Source organism: Lontra canadensis, unplaced genomic scaffold (genome assembly GCF_010015895.1).
Source record: "Lontra canadensis isolate GAN:19392208 unplaced genomic scaffold, GSC_riverotter_1.0 scaffold34, whole genome shotgun sequence".
Taxonomy (NCBI): Eukaryota; Metazoa; Chordata; class Mammalia; order Carnivora; family Mustelidae; genus Lontra; species Lontra canadensis.
The window spans coordinates 16,857,435-16,872,822 of NW_022631028.1; the positions used below are offsets into that span (position 1 = coordinate 16,857,435).

General features: G+C 39.0%; 1 long non-coding RNA gene across 1 annotated transcript in view; it reads left to right on the forward strand.

Annotated features, from left to right (window-relative positions):
* LOC116873618 overlaps positions 1 to 15,079 on the forward strand; it is a 42,813-nt gene extending 27,734 nt beyond the window's left edge. The window contains exons 2-3 of the long non-coding RNA XR_004383862.1: positions 3,450 to 3,564; positions 14,989 to 15,079. This is a non-coding gene — a long non-coding RNA (uncharacterized LOC116873618). The remainder of the gene's footprint in view (positions 1 to 3,449; positions 3,565 to 14,988) is intronic.
* The last annotated feature ends 309 nt before the right edge of the window (positions 15,080 to 15,388 follow it).

The window sequence follows — 15,388 nt, forward strand, 5'->3', positions numbered from 1 at the left end:
TAGAGGTGGATTTTTGGGTTGCTTATGAATCATCCACCCACGTTCCTGTCACTACGTAGATGCTTACCCACCTATGGAGTTACACATCCAGGCTGCTGAGTTGGGAAGGGGCCTTATGTCTATTTCAGAGTTTCTTAAGTCCTCAAATCTGTGCAAAGCACAGTGATGAAAAGGGTGGCTAGGCAAGGAAGAGAAAGGGCAGAAGTGCTCTGAGATTCAAAGCAGGGAGGCACCTGGGCGGCTCAGTCGTTAAGGATCTACCTTTGGCTCTGGTCACAACCCCAGGGACCTGGGATTGAGCCCTGCTTTGGGCTCCCTGCTCAGCAGGAAGCCTGCTTCTCCCTCACCCCCTGCTTGTGTTCCCTCTCTCACTGTGTCTCTGTCAAGAAAAAAAAAAGATTCAAAGCAGAAATTTTTTTAAAAAGATTTTATTTATTTATTTGACAGATCACAAGTAGGCAGAGAGGCAGGCAGAGAGAGAGAGGGGGAAGCAGGCTCCCCGCTGAGCAGAGAGCCCATAGCAGGGCTCCTTCCCAGAACCCTGAGATCATGACCTGAGCCAAAGGCAGAGGCTTAACCCACTGAGCCACCCAGGCACCCCCAAAGTAGGACTTTTTATATCATTGGGAACCTAGAATGTTTAGATTGAAAGGATCCTTAAAATCTCTCAATTTTGCCCTATGTTACATTCATTTTCTTTCTTGCTTGTTAGTCAGTCAGCTTAGTGGTTCATTGCTGGGACTCTGGGTTTGGCTGCTCGGGTTTGAGTCTGGCATCACCTGTTGCTGGACTTATGTAAGTGGTCAAGGTGTTCAACAATTAGATGTTTCAGTTTGCGTGTCTGTAAAATGACAAAAATAAGAAGGAATATTTTGTTTTGTTTTAAGGATTAAATGGGATAATGGATGTAAAGGGCTTAAAGCTCTGTGCCTAGCACATAATGAACACTCAGTACATGTTGCTGTTTGTTGTTCATTAAAGACTTTCATTGCCACTGTGTGCTAGACACTGGGCTGGTACCGAGAATGAAGTTCAATTCCCTTATTTATGATATTTCCTGTCTAATAAGAGAGGGGAAAATACCCCACAAATGATTATCTAATGTTATGATAAGCCCTACCATGGACAACAAATGGGACAAAGTGTGTTGTCAAGTCTGAGGATGGAGCAACCATATTTGATATTTGGTTCTATATGGACTTGGTAAAAGAGAGGTGTAGTGATATGTTTATCGTCAAAGAGAATGGCTCATAGGGATTTAGAGCTCTGGAATGATCTGGAAAGTTGGATGTGGCTGGCTCAGAGGTATGTATGGGCAGGCAGGTGGGAAATTCAAAATTCCCATTAGGTGGAAAGTGATCACCCTGCCTGCAAGGCTGTGTGTTACCTCTGGTTGCTCTATGAGTTCCTATATTCCTAACATTTTTGGTGTTTGTTTTGAATGTATCTTGGGGTGTGTTGACTATTGTTTAGAAGGTCTTACTTTATATTTTACATGTATTTCAGTTTCTGAAGGTTGAGAAGCGAGATGTGTGTGAAATGTGGTTCTGTCCTACCGTTGCTTTAGCGAAGTTGGCTGGTCCAGTGCCATCATCTGACACCATTTATCATGGGTCTCAAAAAAAAAAAAAAAAAGCATTTTCTGTCTTAACAGTCAGAGAGCACTTTAAAAAGCAACTCCTCTGGGCAAAAAGTTGAGAGAGTTAACATTAAACACACTGATTTGTTTTTCTTCCTTTCTATTCCCCTCTCTGCTGACCATCCCAATCTTACACCCCTGTTTTCTCTTCCATTTTAATTTCCCTTTTAAGGAGACTCTCCATATTCTTTTTCATTTTCTGCCATCACTATCATCTCAAACTCCTCCGTTTTCCAGCTTCTCTTAGGATTGTGGTGTCACACCGGGGTCCCCCCCACCCATTTTGGGGTTCTGTGGAGTTAACCAGGCCTGGTGGAATTCCCAAATTTGTACTCCGGCTTCCACCTTACTTCTCTGACTTTATATATTGAGTTTCTAAGTAAGATTTTGTTTGGAGATAGAGTTCTGGGGTTACAGAAAGTTTAATATTATGGCCTTAGGGTTGAGAGTCATACTTCATTTCTCATTTACTTTAACAACTTCATAAATAGTAAAACAGATTTGAGTGGGGCCCTTTTCAAATAAATGTCTGTGTGTTTTTTTTATTTTTCACAGTTGCTCTCTTGAACTATTCTTTTCCTTTATTATTTTGCTTACAAATGGTGCTATTTGGTGTGCTTTTTGTGGGGTAATGTGTTGGAATGTTGTTTTATAATCTTTCTCTGAATTATACAAGTCAGAATGGCATTCTTGAATCTTGCTCTTTAAAAACTGTTGCTGAGTAGTATTATGAAACCCTTATACCAATGGCATATAAGGTTCAGATGGCATGATAATATGCATATTGATAAACTTTTCTTAGGTTGAATAAAAGACACATTCCATAAGGCAGGCACATTCATGTTTCTTCCCTCTGTTGAGTGTGAGGCGGGTCTACCTGTCCCACAGTCCACATTCAGAAGAAACAGAATCAGAAAGAAGAGGAGGAGACAGTAATTTGATATTTTTTAGATTGTGAAACTCTGTAGCTAAATGATAATCCCATGTCATTTTTTACACCTGCTCTCTGGTTTATCCCAGCTAGTTTAGAGCAGTGGAAAGTGTAGATAAGACTCATTCATGACCTAGAAGATGACTCTTCCTCCTCCTTTCTTAGTGATGATAAATAATTAAGTCTGATATTAATGGGCCAAGACTAGGGGAGGAAGACTTGGGTGAAATGTGTTGTAGGACCTTCTTTTTAAGAGTTTTGTTAAGCAAATAGATACAATGCAAGATAAAGCAAATGTCTTTTCTATTCTGATGTTTACTTCTCCAAAGCTTAGAGGCTGTTCAAATTTCTTTCTTTACTTATAACCGAGCCAAGCTATACATATGTATTAGTTTTAGGTCTTTCCCTGTAAATCCGATCCTCAGACATTTTGTTCCTTTTCTGAGCCATACTGCATTTGTCTGCATCATTCTCGCCTTTAACACGAAATTATCAGATTCCTTATAGGTTCTGTTCTTCCCTTGTGCTAAAATATACCTCCCAAAATTGTTTGATCCAAATATATTCTGTCATTGTCTAAAAGAGGTTTGAATCTTATTTCTTTTTGAATATATGTGTGTGTGTATGTGTGAAGAAATTCTGAATCTGATAATCCCAGTTTTGTGGAGATTTAAGATTTAAGTACTTTTTACAGTGAAATATAATTTCAGAGAGTTCTTTATATTCAAAGAACCAAAATGGTTTCTTTGGGGAATTTAGCTTGAGGAACTAACTCAAAACATGGACAAAACTGAGCACTAAAAAATGTTTGTTGCAGATAAATTCCTAAAGGCAAAAAATTGTAAACAACCTAACAATGGACTTAATGGTGTTTTCCAGGTGGGTGTAATCCACGCAGTGAAATACCATTGGATCCATTGGATGAGGACTCTGAAGATGGCACAGCACCGTGAATAAACCACCATGTGACAGCACCTGTGTACTGCGATTATGAGTGAGTCAAATTATTTAGAGGAAAACTGGCAGGGATTGTGCTGAGATACTAACGCTTGTGTGGCAAGAAGGACAGGAGTAATAAAACCCTCTTTCTGTCTCCCATTTGCCGACGGTCTCTTATGTGCCAGAAATTACGAGAAGTGCCTCCCTGAACTAACTCACACTGCTTTCCTATCGCTGTCATTGTCTATGGCCATACCTCCCTGGATGAGCCCGATCTCATACAGCTGTCATGATCCCCATTTGCAAAGGAGGAATTCAGAGGTTCACATAGGTTAAGTGATTTGCCCCAAGTCATACTTGCTCTGACTGGTGGGGTTGGGCTTCAAAGAGAAGGCCTTAGGTATTTTACATATTTATTTATTGCATGCATTTTAGCAAGAGAATAGAGAAGAGAAAACTGAAGTAGTGGTCATACAACCTGAATTCAAACATCAGTCCTCCCGCCAATAGATGGTTTGAGCTTGATCTGCCATTCCTCATTTGTAATCAGAGGTGCATTGAAAGTGAATATCCACAGGGAGCGTTCCTGTGTCAAAATTCTTGTGCGTGGTTTTCTAGTTGACTGGCATGTATCTCTTACTCAAAAAATAAGGTCATTCTGTGAGACTTGGATGAATCGATTTTGCTGTAGTTTCTCATTTCAGACCCTCCGTATGTTAACAAAGATTGTCTATCTTACAGAGATGCAAGTATTACTACCAAAAGGTAGTGTGGTTGGTGTGCATATTGAGGGGAAAAGGACTCATGAGGTTCAGGCCTCTTTGCATTTGTTTGCCTAAATCAAGGGAAAGGAGCACACAAGGGGTGACATGATTGATGGGGAGCTTCAGAGCTCTGGCTGCTGCTTGAGTATGGCTCATAAATTTCTGAAAAGATTTCCCATTTAGCTGGGTGCATAGCCTCATGGCAGACAGCTGTCTGCACAGCTGGGGCATCAACCCTCACTCATCATGTGAGATACAATAGGAATGGCTCCTAGCTGGTAATATTCATGCCCATCTGTTGAGATAACAGGGTGCTCTTGTGAACACTGGTCAACTTCCTCCTTCTCTACCCCCCTCGAAACTCTTCCCTCCAACCTCCCATCCATCTCTAGCCATGCGCATTTCTATCTTCTTTTCAGATGTCCTTTCTATTTGGATAGTATTTTGTTAGTCCCTACAGTCTGAGGAAATTGTCATCAAACTTGAATGTACACACATACCACTTGGGGATCTTATGTAAAGTCATATCATAATTCGCTTGATGTGAAGCAGGGCTAGATATTCTGCACTTCTAACAAGCTCTAAGATGGTGCTTTTGTTGCAGCCATGGATAGATGGCTTTATTCTTCACTGTGCATTTTCTTATCTTGGAAGCTTAAATCAGTGGAAGGTAATTAGACACCCATGTAGTCCATGAATGTTGAATATTGCCTTCCTGTTGAACATCTTGGTCAAGATCTGTACTTGTACTTGAAGGCATGTAGGGAAATCATAAGACATAACCAGAACATGATTGGGTTTGCCATTTCCTGATCATTGAAGGAAGCAGTCTAATGCTTAGGACCTGGAACTCCTATAGAGTGTATATGCAGATAAATGGGGATAAAATGAAGGAGAGTGGGGCTGTCAGTTCTCACCTGTTCTTGGTCATTTCCTGATCTCAGATAAGAAGCTCCCAAACTCATTAAATCTTAGATTTAGTCCCATCCGCAGAGGAAGACCTGCAGGAGAGGTGACTGCCTAGTAAATACCAAGGCTCCAAGGTGATGGGGCATCACTGCCAGTAACATCATGTACAGAGAGAAAACTTTGGAGGAAATGGCAGTGACTCACCATGAGATCATCATGTTTATAAAAGAGAAGAAGGGAGAAAAGGTAATGTCCTACCAGATCCTTTGAAGCAGTCCTATTTTGCCTGAGTCAACGTAGTCTAAAGGAAACTCAACAAAAGAAAAGAATGAGGAAAAAAAAGTGTGTATCACATCAGCCCAACCTACCAAGCAGCTTCTGGACCAATTTTTTCCTTGGCACCATAGGACATTTTGATTTTCCAGAGACTAAGTGTTATATATTATATGCATAAAATATATATAAAATAGAGGTTGAAGAGCCCTGAAAAATGCTTTTAGAGAAAGAAAAAATATTTTGAGTTTTTTGTATTTTTTAATTCACGGAGGCAAAGCAGGGATAGAGAGCAGTTTTGATCGAAAGATTAGTTGTGATGGGTTCCTGCCTTCTCCTGGATGGACTCTTGAGGGTAGAATCAATTAATTCCTCTTTATAAATAATTTTAATTCCCATGCTTCATAATTCTAGATAATTCCAGATAAACAGCAGATTAGGATAGACATGTGGGTAGAACCTTTTCCACACACTGGGAAAATTGGTATTTTCCCATTTAACTTACGTGATGGAAAAGAAATTTTTGCAATATGAAAAGAAACAACCTGATGATCTCTGTATTCCAAAATCTAGGCTTTCTGAACTTCAAAGCAAGCTCATAAAAATGACTTGAGAGCAGTACAGAGCTGTCCATACAGTATACTTTTCCTACATTACATCCATCTCCTCTTCTACAGCTACCTTACCCTCTATCCCTGCTGAAATATTTCTCATTCCTGAAACCCATCATATTCTTTCACTTCTCAGGATCTTTGTTTATCTGGTAAAATCTCATCATTAAAAAATTCTAGCTCACCAAATGCAATTCTTATACAGCTACTGGAAAAGCTTTTGTCTTTTTTTAAATAAAGTGTAACACGTATTTACCAAATGATTCAGGAATTCCACTCCTAGATATAGGATACACACACACACACACACACACACACACACATCTAATAGGAGTGGAATAGATTTTGTGTGTGTGTGTGTGTGTGTGTGTGTGAGATATATATATATATATATATATATATATATATGAATATGAAAACAGGTCCAGACAAAGATCTGTACTGGAATGTTCATAGCAGCTTTATTCATAATAGCCCTAAACTGGAAACATTCCAAATGTTCATCATCTGGTGAATGGCTAAACATGTTGTGGTACATCCATATAATTGAATACTATTCAGCAATAAGAAGAAACAAATGACTGATATATGCCACAAATTGGATGAAAATCAAAAACTCTATGCTAAGTCACAAAAGCTAATACCAAAGACTATATACGATATTATTCCATTTAGATAGTTTTGTAAAAGGCGAAATTATAGGGACAGAAAGATCTGTGATTTCTAGGGCCTGGGGTTATGGGGAGGATATAGACAACAATAGGGCACAAAGACAAATTTTGGGGTGGCCACTCTTTTTAACTTTGGTAGCACTGGTGCTTACATGACTCTCTTTGTCAAAACCATCAACCTGTGGTTTTGAAAAGGATGAGTTTTACTATAAGAAACTGTTCCTCAAATCTCACTTGAGAAATTCTGGCTCACAAATCAGTTTCTCCTCTGATCTCTTTTAGATACAGCCAGTTGTAGCCATAAGTTCTAATATACCATTCACCACCTTAAACTTGAATATACACATGGACACATCACCTGGGGATTATGTTAAAATATAAAACACAATTCCCTAGCTCTGGAGTTGGGCTGGAAATGCTACACTTTTTTTTTTTTTAAAGATTATTTATTTGAGAGAGTGAGCACATGAGTGGGGGAGGGGCAGAGGGCAAAAAGGGAGAAGCAGACTGCCCACTGACTGCAGAGAACAACAGGGTTCAATCCCACGATCTGAGCTGAAGGCAGATGCTTAACTGACTGAGCCACCCAGGCGCCCCTGGAAATACTGCATTTGTAATAAGTTCCAAGGCGATGCTTGAACTTAGGGCTGCAGACCACCCTTAGAGTAGATGGCTTTATACTACATCATGAAGTTTCCTATCTTGGAACTTAGTAGATGACTGGGTTGCCCATGTGTCTTTGGTGTTGAGTATTGCCATTCTCTTAAGCAATGTAATCAAGGCTGGTGTTCTCCATGAGGGCGTGTAAGAAAGTCACAGAATATAATATTTTTCTGTACCTCTTTCCACTGGGAGCTTCTCAAAAACCAAGTCTGTGTATTGTTTACCATTTGTTTTTTTTTTAACACCTGACCATTGGCTCCTAATATATACTCAGAAAAACTTTGTGGAATGGATGGATGGATGTAGCAATGCCATAAATGATAAGCAGTGAGGTTCCTCTTCTGAAGAGTGACAACTGGAAGAATACCAGGCTTTTGAGCAGAAGCAGAGTCCATTTAAAGTGCAGGGATCAAGTCAAGAGACCAGACAGTAGAATGAGTACATACCAGAAGTTAACTTATACTTGCCTTCTGTAGGCCTTTGTATTCCCTAAAGTCCTGTCCTTTCTCTGGCAGAATCTGACCCATTGGCTTCTCTTCCATGCTCCTGGCCCATTGCCTGGTGTCTGTCATTGCCACAGTGCTATAGATTATCGAGATTAATCTGTCTTGCTGTTGTACTAATGACCCCATTTTCAAGCTGGATCCCTGGAGTTGTAGGAATAGCTGATAATTGGTGTACAGGGAGCTCTCTGCTAGAGGGATTTAAAGGCAAGCCTAGTGAGTATTGGAGCTTGTTTAACAGTTCCTGGTCAACAAACCTAAGTTTCAGATGTGGTTTCATCATTATCTGTTTTTGTGATCTGACCAAGTCACATATTCCATGCCTTCATCTGGAAAATAGGAAATGGGGTAAGACAGGCAAACCTATTCTTCATCCTGTTCTTCATCCCCCAATTTTGAGGTTTGTGACTCCCAAAACCTTACTGCTTCTGCTCTATTATGAGGATTTAAAAATATCTTAAATCCTTGTTATTTAACTGGATGAAACCCAAGTCCAGATGGTTGGTGTTCCCTGAGTGATGTACTCTTTACATATGAGAACTTGATTTGCCAAGTTACCCCACTATTTTCATCTCACATTCGTGCCCAACAGATTTATTTAAGAGGGAAAAGCTTATATGAAAATAACCTCAAAATAAGGGCACTTGTTGGAACTTTTCTGATCATGCTAATTATTGACTTCAACCTTGTATGGTTTCAAATGGACAGCTGTGTATAAATATTAATTTTTCTTTGAGGGCTTTCACAAAGATTTTCTTCAGTAGTTTTGTTTTCACAACACAATCAAGAGAATTAGTGGTTCTGACGAAACAGCAATTAAATGTGTGCCACATCTCAGCTTGTAAAGTGACACACAGTCTCTGGAAACAGGACATCATTTTAAATGGAATTAGTTTCCTTTGTCATATTATTGATTGAAACAATTATGATCTCAGCTATTTGCTCTTTTCAAACAATTTCACTTCAGAATCTTTTTTTTCTCATCTTCTTTCAAAGCAACCACTTGAAGTGGCCAAGATAGTCTTTTTGTCGATTGTCCTGACTTCTTACTAACAGATACTAATTTTTCCCAGCTTTATTCTGATGTCTGTCCTTCATTTCTCTTTCACATGTTGGATTATTTGTAGATCTTGTCATTGCAATTTTCCATACCATCTGGTTAGGATGTGTGGCCAGTATATCACCTGACCCCCAAAGCTTCATGGTCCCTTTCCAGCTGGTAACTGGTTTCCTCCCAGAACTACATTTCCCAGCACCCTTTGCATCTGGCAAGACTCTAAGACTAGTTCTGGCCAATGGAATGTGAGTGTGGAAGTGGTGTGTCACTTCTTAAAGAGACAAAGAAGCAGGCTTGCCTTCTCCATGGTCTTTCTTTATCTGTCACCTCAATGGGTAGAGGACCATGCTGAGGACTGTCAGACACACTAACATTGGGTATCCTTGAAAAGGAAATAAATTTCTATCATGTGGCATCACTGAGGTTTCAGGGTTGATCTGCTTTGGCAGCTAATTTTTTTTTTTAATTTTTTATTTCTTTTCAGCGTAACAGTATTCATTATTTTTGCACCACACCCAGTGCTCCATGCAATACGTGCCCTCCCTAATACCCACCCCCTGCCCCTTCAAAACCCTCAGATTATTTTTCAGAGTCCGTAGTCTGTTACCTTAAGTAACACAAAATGTTATCGGATCTGCATCTTTAATGTCAGGTTTTCATCTCTTGTTTTCAGCATGGTATCTTCTAGGACTTTTGAAACAACATTTTTTTTTTTCTAGCTTACTTTATTGTAAGAATACAGTGTCTAATACATATAAGATGCAAAATACCTGTTATTTGGCTCTTAATGTTACTGCTAAGGCTTCCAGTCAACAGTGGGCTATGAATAGTTAAGCTTTTGGGAAGTCACAAGTTACACTAAGATTTGTGACTGGGTGTGGTCAGGGAATGGCAGCCCTAACCCCCACATTGTTCAAGTGTCACCTCTATTGGGAAATTGGCAAAGAATTAAACAGACCGAATTGGGTAGGTGGCAGAGTGTACTGGGACGATTTGTTACAGTCTTCTATTGAAGAAGGGCCTAGAGGATTCAACATTGATGGAATTTTTAGGAGACAAGTTTGGATCTTGCTATTCTCAGGTGTGTCCCAGTTTTGCTCAGGTGGTAAAGGCTTCGGGGTTATTTTGGATTTGCGGGGAGTGGGTAAAGCAGATAATAGCAGGACAGTGTATTGTGTGGGAGCAGCAGAGTGAAATGCAGAGTTGGATGAAAAGAAAGAGATTCCAGATCTGCTCTGCCCCTCTGCTTCTATAACATTGGTCGGTTATTTAATCAATGCCTCAATTTCCTTACCTGTAAAATTGGTATAATGGCACTTTTCTTGTGGTAATAACACAGAACAGAAGATAAATTACTTAAGTGCTCAACACAGAACCTGGAACATTGTGTCAAATGTGAACAATTTATCACTCTCCTTGCTTTTAAACATAACTGATACATTATGATAAACTCGTTCACTGCTGGGTCCTCAGCATCTACAACAGTGCCTAGTACTCAGGGGCTCAATAAATAATGGTTATCTCAAAGAACAAATACAGTTTTTATTCTGTTTTCCTTTTCCTGTACTATTGTAAGCATTCTCTGTAAGTTATTTGCAAAAACAGGATTTTAGAATTGTTGCTGTGATCAATATTTAATAAACACATTTAGAACTCATATATCCAATTGTGAGCTTCTCTTCAGTGTTGTCAGCAAGTAATCACTTTTTCTAAAGATGCTGATCTTGAGCAATATATTTTTGCAATTTCTCTTAGGGTAATATATCTGGAGTCTGCGGCATATTCTTTGAACACTGACAAGGGTGGCAAATTGTCAACCTTTGCAGGTGAATTAAATTACTGGAAATAGTCACAAGTCATTCCTGACTGCGTTGTTGAGTATGAAGAATGATTTGCCATGATAAAAATGTAGAGCTTAATGTTGCACAAATTTTTAAATGACTCTCATTGCACAAAGAAAATCTCCAAAATTGTACCAACCCAAAGAATTCATGTTGGAACAACTAGGTAATCATACAAGCTTGCTGTTAAAAACAAAAACAAAAACAAAAACCAACCAACCAACCAAACAAACAAACAAAAAAAACCAAACAACCCCCCCCCCAACCCATCTGAAGGTGTTTCTTTCACTTTAAAATCCTATGTCTGTTCAGAGGAAAATATTCAGTTTTTAAGAGGTCTTTCTTGGTCCAACTTTTACAACATTTGCCTCTGAAAATAAAAATCCTTGCTTTGGCTTTTTTGGCTAAAGAGATTGAAGGGAAGTCTATTAAGATTTGAATATGGAAAGTCTTTCTCAGTACTTTCTCATTTCCAGAAGGTTAAATAATTGAGCAAATTACAGTACAGCCGAGTAAAGACTTTGAAGATATTTGGGTTCCTGCTATTTGATAGTTGGTCCTACAGTGGTATGAAACAGGTGGTAAGACCTTAACTTTCTGGGAAGTAAAAACTTGAAGAGAGAAGGGCAATATAATTTTCCATATGTAATGCCTTAAAATAAATTTTAAGGGTTTGGGGAGACAACCTGGTAGGGTTATCCCATTGCCTGATAGTAATCGCCATCTTTAGAGGGTGATACGATTATTTTATTATTATTTTATATTCTTTAATATCATATTATATATTATATAATACTTATATAATATTAACTATATTATAAATAATATACATACAGATATATATTATATATTTTATATATATTATTTTATAATATTATTAAAACACTTTATTGTTTACAGAACAATGTCAGATACTGTGTTCTCTTTGATTCTCCCAACATGCTAAGTGGGCATGATTATCTCTAATTTCCAAATGAAGTAACCCAAGGCTGAAGGAGCCTGTGACTTGCCTGAGGCCAATTAAATAGTGAGTGAGCTGGGACACTAAAACAAGTTTGCAGTGCTTCCCTCCCTCCCCCCACCCCCTGCCTTTGGAAACATCTGGTTATTTTGATTTATTGTGAGTTTTATTTTTTATTTTTTATTTATTTTAATTTTTTATAAAATGGGCTTCAAAGTGCAGAGTGTCAGCTGAACCATGCTTAGAAAAGTAACAAAATAAAAACAATTGTTGCTTTGCTTGAGTGCTAACTTTATGGAAGTACAAGTACTTAGGTTTGGTAACACAGGCAGGGGATCCAACCTTTCTCATTTTATGATTGGGAATTTAAAAGTCTTGGTGATGCTAAAATTTACCTCCTCTCCATGTTAGATATATTGTATGATATCACCAGATGAAACTAACTTATTTTTTTTTCCACTGAAATTTTCGAGGGGCACATTAGAAAATGGGATACTTTAAAATGGCATGTTTTTGTACAGATGGAGAGAGACGTTCCCCTTCCCACCCCCATGCAACCATTATGTTTCATTGGTGAGGCTACTGAGCCACACACGTGACTGTGCACTGGCCTGTCTTTCAGCCTGTCCCCAGCTTTTTATTAATCTCTACTCTCCCTTCTAAGAACACTTACACAGCCCAGTCATTTTGTGAGCATGCAGTACTTTTTAAAATGTGGGAAATGGAGTAGTATCTAAATTTTCTCATGGTAGAGCTAAAGCCATTTTATTGGTTCTGTTGGGAACCAGTAGCTGTTCCCGTCAAGACATGATTTTGACAGCAGTGGAAGCCTCTCTCTCTGTTTCAGTGCTTGATGACAGCTACATTCCTTTCACCAGGCCCTGTTGTTTTAAGAATATTGTGACAAATTTTTCTTTGCCTTGCATTCTTGGTTTTAAAACATCACCTCTCCACAGAGGACTTCAACTGTATCCAAAATACTCGATTCCTTGGAAAATAAACCAGAAGTAAATACAGAAAGACCCTGTAATTAAGTCATTCTTATAGTAAATACATGATTGTGATATTTACATAATACACAACAATTTTTTTGAAATGTAATTTTTTCCCTACAAAATTAGTTTTTATTGTGAAGAATGATGTTAATCCAAACACCCACAAATGAGCTAAGAGTATAAAACCCATAATTTAAATACCTTAACATCACAGTGTTTTCATGGGGGTGGCAGTTCTGATAGTCTTTTAGGTACGTATGTGTTTGCATAATTTAAAAAAATATACTGTACTTTCTGATTTCACATGTAAGCATTTCTCCATTTTTCTGGATCGTTTTTATAAACCTCCATTTAGATGGCTGAGGAATAGGCATGCTGTGTGGTTCTCTGTACCATTCCCTGAGTATTTCTTGTTGCTGTATTTGTGCTTCTTCATAGTCACAAGGAATGTTGCCATAGGGACCTGAATAGTGGTTTCCTGTGTTCATGATTATTTTCTTAGCACTTTTATTTCTTCCTTCCCAAAACTTATTACATCATAATTATTCTTTCTCTTGAGAAATTGTCTAAGCAGCTGCCTTGAGGTGGGGGCCAGTGTACTCTCTGTTCTCTCAGCTTAGGAAAATTTTCACCTTAAAAACAGCCAGACCAACGACCCACCATCATTGTAGAATTTACCTCAAATGTCACTCCTGCAAAGAGCTTTTCTCTCTCAGTTTATTATCAGTGGAATTGTGGCCCCGCCCACACCCTCCACTACCAGTGCCCTCTGAAGGTACATCAAAGTCCTAACCTCCAGTTCCTTTGAATGTAACTTCATTTAGAAATAAGGTCTTTATAGATGTCATCAAATTGAGATGAGTTCATTAAGGTTGGGCCTGATCCAATGACGGGTGTCTTTTTGTAAGACAAGGGAAATCTGGGCAGAGATGCACACAGGGAGGATAACTGTGTGAAGATGGAGGCAGATATGGAAGTTACACTCTCAAAAAATGCTCAAGCCAAGAAATGCTTGGGGCTACCAGAAGTTGGAAAAGGTAAGAAAGGAACCTCTGCTAGAGGTTGTAGAAGGAACATGACCCCACCAATACTTTGTTTTTAACCTCTGGCCTCCAGAACTGTGAAAGAATACATTTCTGTTATTTCAGATGCCCCAGCATTTGGGACATTGTTACAGTGGTTTTAGGAAACAGGTACATCCTTCTTTTTGAAGTAGTATCCACACCTCCCTTGCCCCACCATGTTGGTTTCTATCCCATTACCCTGGTTTATTGTTTTCATAACAGTTTGTGAAATTCTTGTGTTCATTTTTGGCTTCCTATGTTTATTTTTTAATTAATGTGTAGTTTTTAGCTTCTTTGCTTAACATCCCTCCCTGTTCTTCACCAAAATACAAGCTCCTTAGAGAACTGGGGACCTTGTCTGTCACTCTCGATTGTGCCTGGAGAACACATGTGATTTACCTGTTTTTGGCATTCTAGTGGCCTTACCCCTCCATCTGATCAGGAGACTGCATACCTTCCTTTGGAGCTGAGAATGGTGTTGGTTTTGAAGTGATAACTGATACCTGAAGGGTTAATTCTGAAAACTTTTATAGCCACTGGGCTCTGTAGAATCTGGTGCTTCAGTTGTAGAAGCTGGTGCCCTAGATCAAGGGGCCAAAGGTGGCAGGAACAGAGATCAAGTTATATCCAGAGAAAGCAGTGGAAGAGCACTTTCTTATCCCTTATCTTCTAAGACACAAAAATACAGATGATCCAGACTGACATAGAGGCCCTTGTGCCTTTATTGCTATACTTGATTTTGATTCTAGTGTGATAGGATCAATATTAATTAGGATGTTTCCATGCCAACTGCTATCCAGAGAACCTCCTTGGAGTCTGTTCCTTCACATACAGAACTGAGTTGTCCTCGGTGGACTAGGTGGGCATCACATGTGACTATCAGACTGCAAAGAAGGTGTTGTCCAAGAATGGGACAGAACCATTTTGGTGCATTCTTTAAGTAGAGTTTCCTAATCCTGAAGAAGATGTGATGTATGGGAAGGAGAAGTAATGACAAGTGGGATACTTGTGAAGAGTCCCCCCACCCCTTGCCCTCCAAGAATTTGGATGTTCCAGAATTAATGCCAGGAAGCTGCACGGAAGTGTGGGTACACAGTTATCTTTATCCTTAAGAACCTCTGATCGCCTTTGGTCTAGCTGCATTTGCCCACATTGTTTTCTGCCCAGTCTCTTCCTAGGTTCCCATCTGACTCATGCTAGGACAACCCCCTTTCGGAGGCTAGCCACACTGAGGATGGCATGAAGAGAAAGCCTTGTTGCTGACCAAGGTGAGAGTATGCAGAATCTCCTTGATATTACCCATTGAACTACAACGTCAGCAAAAATCACCTTGGATATCATAGTATCTTAATTTCCTTAATAAGTTCTATAAAACATCCACATGTACATTTTAGTTATCATCTGATTCCTGGCTTATAGGTACTTTATAAATACTTTTTGTATGCATGAGTGGTTATTATATTCTCGAGGTTTGTTGCATTCTTGGGTGCTTTAGAAATGAGGAATGATTTTGTGCTGATGTGATCTCACTTGGGAACTCATTCCATTTGGAAACCAATGGTGTACA